Source organism: Leptonychotes weddellii, chromosome 2, assembly GCF_054177405.1.
Source record: "Leptonychotes weddellii isolate Sample4059 chromosome 2, ASM5417740v2, whole genome shotgun sequence".
NCBI classification, from domain to species: Eukaryota; Metazoa; Chordata; class Mammalia; order Carnivora; family Phocidae; genus Leptonychotes; species Leptonychotes weddellii.
In genome coordinates this window covers 128,442,644-128,454,105 of record NC_138370.1, presented here as the reverse complement: position 1 = coordinate 128,454,105, position 11,462 = coordinate 128,442,644, and positions in this window count along the sequence as shown.

The window sequence follows — 11,462 nt, the reverse complement described above, 5'->3', positions numbered from 1 at the left end:
ATGTTGATGGTAGGAGTTAGAATTGAGGCAGAAACTTTAAAGGGAGCATTTATTTAATTTTACACCTATATCTCCTGTAATCAACAGTTTCACTCCTAGGTATCCACCTAGATTTCTATCCTGGCATAGGTAATCTAACAGGAATATATGAGGATGTTTATTACAAAGTTTGCAATAGCAAAAAGAATGGAAACAAATTATTAATTGGTAGAGGAATGGTTAAATAAACTATGGCATATCAATATTCTGGGATGTTATTTAGGTGTTAAACGAGGTTATAGTAAATATGGTGGATTGACTTACTCATACTTCATTCTAAGGTCCCTTTTTCTGCTGAAGAGATTGGAAAATTGGAAAACTAAAAATGACATCTCCCACACTCCTTTGCAGTTAGAATTCTGGCTGCAGTTTAGGTTCTGCCAGCTAGATGCACTCTGGAAAACAGTGTGGAGGTTCCTCAAGAAGTTAAAAATAGAGCTATCTTATGACCCATCAATTGAACTACTAGGTATTTACCCCAAAGATACAAATGTAGTGATCCAAAGGGGTATGTGCACCCCACTGTTCATAGCAGCAATGTTCGCAATAGCCACACTGCGGAAGGAGCCGAGATGCCCTTCAACAGATGAATGGATAAAGAAGATGTGGTCCATATATACAATGGAATATTACTCAGCCATCAGAAAGGATGAATACCCAACTTTTACATCAACATGGATGGGACTGGAGGAGATTATGCTAGGTGAAATAAGTCAATCAGAGAAAGATAATTATATGGTTTCACTCAAGTATGGAACATAAGGAATAGTGCAAAGGACAACAGGGGAAGGGAGGGAAAATGGAAGGGGAAGAAATCAGAGAGGGAGACAAACCATATGAGATTCTTGACTCCGGAAAACAAACTGAGGGTTGCTGGAGGGGAGGTGGGGAGGGGATGGGGTAACTGGGTGATGGGCATTAAGGAGGGCATGAGATGTAATGAGCACTGGGTGTTATATACAACTAATGAATCACTGAACATTATATCAAAAACTAATGATGTAAAAGAAAAAAAAGAAACAGAAGAGAAAAGCATGTCAGAAGCCTTCTAAAGCATCTTGTGGATTTATGCTGGTAAAAGTTCAATTGTGGATTTATGCTGGTAAAAGTTCATGGATATATGATGTTTCCTGTAGCAGCATTTCACTGTCCATTCTTCAGCTTTCTGGAAGCCAAGAACAATTTTAGGGTAGGCAGAGACCAGACCAGCTTGTGGGTGTCAGGAGGCTGCAGCAATGTCATCAGTACTTGTGCTTTCTTTTCTTTTCCTTCCTTCCTTCCTTCCTTTCTTCCTTCCTTCCTTCCTTCCTTCCTTCCTTCATTTTATTTGTATATTAATGAGTTTAATGAGTTGGTGTAAGGCAAGCACACATGTATCTGCCATCTCTGTTAAGAAATGGAATTTTGTCGGGGCGCCTGGGTGGCTCAGTTGGTTAAGCGACTGCCTTCGGCTCAGGTCATGATCCTGGAGTCCCAGGATCGAGTCCCGCATCGGGCTCCCTGCTCAGCAGGGAGTCTGCTTCTCCCTCTCCCGCTCTCCCCCCTCTTGTGCTCTGTCTCTAAAATATATAAATAAAATCTTTAAAAAAAAAAAAAGAAAGAAACGGAATTTTGTCTGCCACATCAAAAGCTCCCCCAGTACCCTATCACAGCCTTAACCTCCCACCCTCCCCCAAAAGTAACCTCTATCCTGATATTTTCTTTCTTTTTTTTTTAATTGAAGTATAATTAACATACAGTGTTATATTAGTTTCAGGCGTATAATACAGTGATTAAACAATTCTACACATTACTCAGTGCTCACCAAGATAAGTGTACTCTTGATCCCCTTTATCTATTTCACCCTTTCCCCACCTACCTCCCCTCTTGCAACTGCCAGGTTGTTCTCTGAACTTAAGAGTCTTTTTTTGTTTGTTTGCTTTGTTTCTTAAATTCCACATACGAGTGAAACTGTATGGTATTTGTCTTTCTCTGACTGACTTATTTCACTTAGTATAATACTCTCTAGCTCCATCTATGTTGTTGCAAATGGCAAGATCTCATTCTTTTTTGTGGTTAATATTCCATTATATCTTTTTTATCTTATCTTCTTTATCTATTCATCTATGGATGGACACTTGGGTTGCTTCCATATCTTGGCTATTGTAAATAATGCTGCAATAAACACAGGGGTTCATATACCTTTTTGAATTAGTGTTTTTGTATTCTTTAGGTAAATACCCAGTAGTGGTCTTACTGGATCATATGATAATTCTATTTTCAAATTTTATAGGAACTTCCATACTGGTTTCCACAATCGATGCACCAAATTGCATTCCCACCAGCAGTGCATGAGAGTGCCTTTTTCTCCACATCCTCACCAACACTTGTTATTTCTTTTTTTTTAAAGATTTTATTTATTTATTTGACAGAGAAAAAGATAGTGAGAGCCAGAACACAAGCAGGGGGTAGTGGGAGAAGGAGAAGCAGGCTTCCCGCCGAGCAGGGAGCCCGATGTGGGGCTCGATCCCAGGACCCTGGGATCATGACCTGAGCCGAAGGCAGACTCTTAACCATCTGAGCCACCCAGGCACCCCAGCACTTATTATTTCTTATGTTTTTGAGTCTAGCCATTCTGACAGGTGTAAGGTAATATTCCATTGTGGTTTTGATTTACATTTCTCTGATGATTAGTAAGTTGAACATCTTTTCATGTGTCTGTTGGCCATCTGTCTGTCCTCTCTGGAAAAATATCTATTCAGGTTCTCTGCCCATTTTTAAATTGGATCCTTTGTTTTTTGGTGTTGAGTTGTAGAAGTTCTTTATATATTTTGGATATTAACCCCTTACCAGATATATCATTTACAAATTTCTTCTCCCATTCAGTAGGTTGCCTTTTTGTTTTGTTGATGGTTTCCTTTGCTGGACAGAAGACCCTCAATAGCCAAAGCAATCTGGAGAAAAAAGAATGGGGCTGGAGGTATCACAATCCCAGATTTCAAGATATACTATAAGCTGTGGCAATCAAGACTGTATGGTGCTGGCACAAAAGTAGACACATAGTTCAATGGAACAGAACAGAGAGCCCAGAAATAAAACCATGATTATATGGTCAATTAACCTACAACAAAGGAGGCAAAAATATACAATGGGGAAAAGACAGTCTCTTCAACAAATGGTGCTGGGAAAATTAGATGGCTACAACGCAAAAGAAAGAATGAAACTAGACCACTTTCTTACACCATAAACAAAGATAAACTCAAAATGGATATAGACCTAAATGTTAGACCTGAGACCTTAAAACTCCTGGAAGAAAACAGGCAGTATTTTTTTTTTTTTTACATGAGCCATAGAAATATTTTTCTAGATATGTCCCTTCTAGAACTTCTAGGAACACAAAAGCAAAATTAAACTGAAACCACAATAAAATAAAAAGCTTTTTCACATGAAGGATACCATCAACAAAACAAAACGTTGCTGGTGCTTTCTGATCTCTGGATCTTACTTATTAAATTCAGAAATGCCAGTTACAGTCCCCTCCCCTGGCATCAGTTCTGTAGTATTCTGTGAATTATCCTTGAGGCTTAGCCTGGAACCCTTATCCCCAGCTGTTCTGAAAATTTTTGAAGTTTGCAGTTTTCTGCTTCAAACTCGTTACTGTTTAATAAGACTTTCCTGCTCTGAACCCTGACGGATACAATTGTAGATCAATACAGAAAGGCTTCAAGAAATATTGAGTGAAGGGGTGCCTTGGGTGGCTCAGATGGTTAAGCATCTGCCTTCAGCTCAGGTCATGATCTGCAGGTCCAGATCCAGCCACTCATAGGCTCCCAGCTCAGCAGGGAGTCTGCTTCTCCCTCTCCCTCTGCCTCTCCCTGCTGCTTCTGCTCTCTCTCTCTATATCTTTCTGTATCAAATGAATAAATAAAATCTTTAAATAAAAAAGAAATATTGAGTGAAAATATGAAATGCAGAATAATTCAATATGATATCATTAATACTTAAAAGAAACAGTAAATAATACTTCACATTTTAAGTGGGTGTTAATAGATGTACTTAAATCCATGTGTTTATTTATGAAATGTTAAATAAATATATGAAAAGATCTGGAAGAATTCACAAATAAATGATTACCTCTGAGGAAAAGGATAGAGACCAGAATTGAAAATAGCAAAGTAATTTTAGCTTGATCTATAATGGGTCTATTTTTTTCACAAGGGTAATGTGTTAATATATTGCTTATATAATTAAAATTTTTTTCAAATGTACTTGCTGAAGTGAAATAAAAGTTTGTCCTTGATATGATCTGAGTAGAGGAAAAAGGTGGACTTGGCAATAAAAAACAACTTCTCAGGGAGTCAGGGCCAAGTTAATATTGGCTAAAAATAAATTGTATTTTTTGGCTTTGTAGGACTTTCCAGGATGAGATGATAGCTTGATGGCAATAAGCCCCAGATCCTTGAGAACACAGGGGATAAAAATCTCACAAAGGTGTGAGCTAATTTTTAAAGAATGGAAGGAGTTTACCAGAAAAAAAAAAAAAGAGAGAGAGAGAGAGAGACATGCTAGGCAAGGAGTACATCATTTGGAAAGGTCCAGGATTTGTTTCAGAAACCTCTGGTAATGGTGTGAGTGGAGAACAAATGAAATTCAAGGGCACAATGGGAAATAAAACACAGATGTCTCTGGCAGCCAGATCCCAATAGTGCATTTTAGCATCATTCCTTTGGACACAATGATTACCTCCACAGAACCAACCATACCTCTAGGAACACAGAGATGGAAAAGAGCCTTTGAGAAGCTCATGATATAGTAGGATATTCAGATGCATAAATAGAAGTTTTACAACTTGTGGAAAGTGTAATGACCAGGTGTATGCCTGGGAAAATCTGGAGCATCAGTGTGGGGATGCCAGGAAAAGCTTCCTGGTGGGAGGTAACACCTGAGCTGTGTCTTGACTAAGAAAGAAGAGTGAATCAAGCTTTTTATGGATTTGCAAGTCATAATAAAAGAGTTTAGGTTTTATTTTCTGAGGGTGTTGAGACCAGGGTGGAGTAGGATGTTAAGCAAGAGAGGGGTGCTCCCAGACTAATTCTCCCTGATTACTAAGACTTTGTCCCTGCTCTGATTGTGGCTTGGTTTGATTCCTCCTAATTCTCTTTCATCAAATGACTTGGGAGGAAAATGTGGGGACAATCTCTCATTACCCTGGCTAGTAATTCCTGCCTTGCTGATTCACTTTTTTGGAGATAAATGTGACTTGAAAAGCATAAACATAGGCTTATAAAACCAGAGAGGGCTATTTAATTGAATTCTCACATAATATGTACTCCTATGTTTAGTGAAAATAAAGTTTTTTTTATACAACCATGAGTGTCAACTATGACAAATTTTAAATGAAGACAATTAAATTTTTTGAAGAAACAACATAAGAAAACATGATAGGATTATTTTCTTTTCATAATTAAATATAATAATTGTAGAAGACACAACATATTATAATAATGTATAATTGTCTTTTCTGGAATCTTTTAGTCACTATAAACTGCAAATCTGAAATGTCCTTTACACATCACTATGAAATGTTTCAAAAATAGCTCCTTCTGGAGCTTTCTCTTACATTAAAATTATGAAAAATGAAAACCAGTATCAAACCTTATTCACCTCAGTCATGAGCAGGCAGTACTTAGCACTCAACAAAACATCTGGCTCAATGGCCAAAAAACTAAGTTGTAATGTCAAGTAAGAGAAATTGACTTCAGTTGCAGTATCTGGTGATGATTTCTTTTAAGCATAAATGAAGAATAGTTACATTCAGTGGTGTGCTAGTAAGTATTTAACAACTAGGTCTCAGGGCCAGTGGTTCGGAGCTAATTTGTAATATTGGCCAGTTTCTATGGTGTAAATACAAACACCGTGGCCAATTTAGAACTACCCACATTACAACACCAAACATTAATTTGGGAAGGGGTGAGAAGTAGCACTCTATTATATTTATTTTTACCACACAGATAAAATAGATGTAAATAACCTCAAGGGCCAAAGTACTGGTAAAATGTAAAATAACCCAAAATGAGTTTTGGGTATTTAGTACTCTTAATTTTCAATTGCAGTGTGTTTCACCAATGGCTAACATAGTTCCTGAAATTTTAACATTAAACTTGTACATCAGTGCAGGCTAGTTTCAGCATGCTACTGCTGCACTTTTAAATATTAAAATTTCACAAGTTTGGATGTTTGATTCCATGGAGAATACCTACATAAGGTTCACATAATATACTCCATAGGGAATACTTACATAAAATAAGCAAAGGATACTGATAGAGCTCAGGCAAGCACTGGGAGACCAAGAAATATACAGGTGCAAGCTCTCACTTTCCTTATTCACATACATACATATTTTGTCTCCATATTGAACCACCAAAATCTGTTAGCTTCAAGATCCAGCAGGATCTTGGATCAGGAAATAAACTGATCCAGAGTTTGCGAGGAAAGTTTCTGATTTTAAACCTCACATGAATCCTTTGGCCTGTATGTTAGCCAAGAGTCAAAGCCACATATCCAGGCATTTCCAAAGATGAAGATAGACCTTTCCCAGTCCAGTTGTAAATTCTACACAAAATCCAATAATTAAAATTACAAAGGATATTATTTCAAATATCTATTACTCTGGATGACTTCAGAACTTTTTTTTTTTTTTTTTAGAGGTAGAAGACTGAAGAAATATGAAGAATTCGGTTTTGAAATGCTAATATAAATTGCCTATTAGAACTTCAAGTAGAAATTTCAGAGACATGAAATTGGAGGTCCAAGGAGAAGTCAGAGCTAAAGTTAATACATTTAAGAGTTGTCAGCAAGTAGTTAGTATTAAAAGTACTGGACTGGATAGGATAATCTTGAGTATGAGTGTAAGTAGAGAAGAGGAGAGATCAGAGGACTGAGCCCTGGGGCACACCAATATTCAGAGTTGGGGAAGAGTAGAAGATCTAGCGGCAGAGACTGAGAAGGAATAGCTGATGGCATAGAAAGATTACAAGAGTATTCTTTTTTTTCTGGAATCCAAGCAAAGAAAGTGTTTCATAAATCAGACAAAGACAAATGCCATATGATTTCACTTACGTGGAATCTAAGAAACAAAACAAAACAAACAGACAAAACAGAAACAGACTCATAAATACAGAGAACAAGCTGGTGTTTGCCAGAGGGGAGAAGAGTGGGGAGACAAGTAAAATAGTTGAAGAGGATTAAGCGGTATACAAGCTTCCATTTATAGAATAAATGTCACGGAGATGAAAGGTACAACATAGGGAATATAGTCAATAATATTGTAATAACTTTTTATATGGTGACAGGTAGTAACTTATTGTGGTAAGCATTTCGTAATATATTTATTATGTAAGTGTTTTATATTTATAATATATTTATTATATAAGTGTATATATATATACATATATATATCTCATATATAACTGTCAAATCAATATGTTATACACCTGAAACTAATATAAAATTATATGTCAACTATACTTCAATAAAAAAATAAGAGAAAAAGAAAGTGCTTTAATAGGGCGTGATCAATAGTACTAAATGCTATTGATAGGCTAAACAAGAGGAGGTATGAGAATTGAGCCTTGGACCTAGCAACCTGAAATGTACTGATGACCTTGAGAAATGTGATTTTAAAGCAGTGTCTGAGTCAACATCTTGATTGGAGTGAGTTTGAGAAAATGGAAGGAAAAGAGGTGAAACAACACTTTCAACCGTATTTGCAGAGAAATATGGCAGGAAGGAGATATAGGGTTTAAAAAAAAAACCTTTGTTTTTATCTGGGAAATATTATAGAATTACTGTGTCTATGGAAATAATCCAGTAGAGAGGGTAAGATTGATGATATAAGAGAAGTAGGTGACAGTTATAGAAACAAAGTCCTTGAGAAGATGAATGCAGAGAGGCTATCACAGGTGTAGAGTTTGGCCTTAGATTGGTGTTGATCCAACAGTTGATCCACTGTAACAAAAGAACAGACAGATGACAATAATGGCTAACCCTATCTTGCCTTTACCGTGTGTTTTAAGTGCATTACATTTGTTAACTCCTTCAAAACTCCACAACACCATGAAATAGATACTATTCTTATCCCCATGTCACATCAAGGAAAACACGGCACAGTGATGTCAAATCATTTGCCTGAGGTCACACATCTAGTAAATGGCAAAGCTAAGATTTGATTACAGGCAGTTTAGCTCCAGAGTTCACTTGCCTATATTGCCTTTCAAGAGACAAGGGGATTAATGGATTTTTATGGTAAGTGCTAGTAGAAACTCTCATCTGAGTCCTTCTTTTTTCCTTGTGAAATAATTAGTGAAATTATCAGATGCGTGTAAGGAGGTGGAACTGTTGGAGTTAAAGAGAGGAGAGAAAGAGTGAAGGAGTTATTTAGGAGAATGTGAGGGGGTTTTGACTACAGAAGTGCAGAAATATTTTCAGGGAGTGTTAAGGACCAATTTGAGATTTGGGATCATGATTTTAAAGTGAGACTAGTCAGTATGGTGTGCCTTTTTCTCCGGCTGCTGTTAGCAAACAGGATCATATACCAAAAAGGTGGAGAGTAGGGTATAACCAACCTGTGGTTTTGCCAGGCTGGCTGGTGAATAGAGAAAGGGGCAAGGGCAGTGGGGGCATATGTCATGGTTGACCATAGTATTTAAACTCAGTAAGGAGAACATAAAGATACTTGTGAGTTTGTAAGAAAAATTCCAGTCAATGGAATAGAGTTTCCAGTAGGCTTTGGACCATTAGGCCTATATTTAAGACTAAATAAAAAACATAAATTTAATATAATTCTCTATACTTTACATCAATTTATCTTCTCTTTTCTGGCTCTTTTCAGTGAAAGCATTCCTTAAATGCATTAATATGAACTGTTTTACTAAACAAAATACTGGCTTATGAGTTAAAAGATCTAGTTTTCATCTGCTGATAGGTTAGAGATATTTCTATTATAAATACAATCCTCGGGGCATCTGTGTGGCTTGGTCAGTTTGGAAGCTTAACCAACTCTTGGTTTCAGCTCAGATCATGATTTCATGGTTTGTGGATCGAGCCCCAAGTCCAGGCTCCACACTCAATGGGGAGTCTGCTTGAGATTCTTTCCCTCTCTCTCTGCCCCTCCCCCCACTCAGGCAAACACACGTGCTCTTTCTCTCTCAAATAAAGAAATAAATCTTAAATAAATAAACAAATAGCAAATAAATAAATAAATACAATCCTCGATCAAGGAAGTCATTATTAATAGTTCCTTATTAAAGCCAAAGCTAGTTGGTTAATTTGAAGCTGGATAAAAGATAAAAACACTAACACTACCCCATCAGTGTTAAGGTAATCATTCATTCAGTTTCAACTGATCTTCCCCCCAGACAGACTGAGCTCTATGGTCTATGGACTGATTTGTGCCTTCTCAAAATTCATATGTTGAAACTCTAATCCCTGATATTACGGTATTTAGAGATGGAGCCCTTACCAGACACCAGATCTGTTGGCACCTTAATCTTGGACTTCCTAACCCCAGAACTGTAAGAAATAAATGTAGGTTGTTTAAGCCACTGAGGCTATGATAATTTTTTAACATCCTAAGCTAACTAAGACACCATGCTCATAAGACTGGGGAGGAAAGAAATAAGTTCACAGATGTCTGGCTTCTGAATTAAGTATCTATAAGACAAAGAGACAACCAGTAATACCTCTTATATCTCTTAGCAGTGGTATTATACTAAATAAGCCTATGCCTTTTTTTTTTTTCTCTACCTTGAGTTGCCTTATAAAAGGATTCCTTCTGTTATCCCAGGTAAGTTCCTAACCCAAGGAAAAGGGTAAGTATGCATTCATTTCTTTCCAGGACAAGTGCAACAGCTTTCTAATCTGTCTTCATGCTTTTCATTATGTACCTCCACTCCCAGCTCCAGCCCATTCTCTTTATCAAAGTTAAAGCAATCTTCTCAAAGTGTGATATTAGATCATCTCACTCACACCTCTGCTTAGAAAACTCAAGGGGGGTGCCTGGGTGGCTCAGTTGGTTAAGCGACTGCCTTCGGCTCAGGTCATGATCCTGGAGTCCAGGGATCGAGTCCCGCATCGGGCTACCTGCTCAGCAGGGAGTCTGCTTCTCCCTCTCCTGCTCCTCCCTCTTGTGCTCTCTCTCTCACTCTCTCTCTCAAATAAATAAATAAAATCTTTAAAAAAAAAAAGAAAACTCAAGGGCCCCCCACTACAGTTAAAATAAAATCCAAGGTCTTTACAAAGTCCTCGTTGACTTGATCCCCAACCACCTCTTCATATACTCCTTTCTACTATCTCTCACTTACCTGCCAGGCTCCAGTCATGTTTGCCTTGTTTCCACCCACACGTCCACCTCACTTATTTCTATCTCAAGGACTTTACACTTGCTCCTTTTGGATTTCTCTTTCTCCCGGTGTTTTGTATGTTTTGCCTCTTCATTATTTAGGTACAGTTCAAATGCTACTCTCTTGGAAAAGTTATTTAGACTGTCCAGTCTCAAGTACCCCTCATCTGCCCCACTATTTTCTATCATATTACTTTGTTTTCTTCATTACATTTATCATAACCCAGAATTCTCTTATTTATATGTTTATTACCCATCTTTGTCCACTAAATTCAGCATCTTTGAAAGAAGATACTATGTTTATACCTGATAGTTCCTGAAACACTCTAGGTGCTCAATAAATATGTGTGACCTGCCTGAGAAAGGAGCGGGGAGAGAAAACACCATCTTGTCACACCTAGCTATGAATTGGCTTGACATGATGCATATCACTTGAGTTATGCTTTATAATAAAGAAAGAATGAAAGAGTAACATCACAAATGATTAAAGGAAGGAGTATTTTTTCTAGTTTATTTTAGCTACTTTTGAAAATTTTAGCTATTTTTTTATTTTAGGAAATTACAAAAGGTAAATAATTTGCAGAGACTACAAAGTCAGTCCTTCATACATTTATTTGTACATACACTGTAAGGAGACTTATTACAAGAGCTGCCAAACAGTTCCCTGCCCTTGAAGAGCTCACATTATTTTTGCTACAAAGGCAAACAAATGACAGAAAGATGACATGAATAAAATATTATATAAATAATTACAACCTAAAGATTATTTTTAAACTCCTGACTAATTTTGGATCTAAATTCTACCAGGGGAAGTTCATGTGGGGGTCACAACTGAAGAGTGACTTTAAGCAAATAATTTTTCCTCTCTAGTCTTTAATTTCCTTTATTATAAATTGAGAAATGTTCTAGCTCATATCCCTTCTCCACTCCAAGATCATATGATTATACAAGGTACACAAACTATCTCACATATAAATAAAAAATGAATGTATATTATTTCTTTATCTGACATATTCCAGTTTAACAAAGTGTAATTATAATTTAT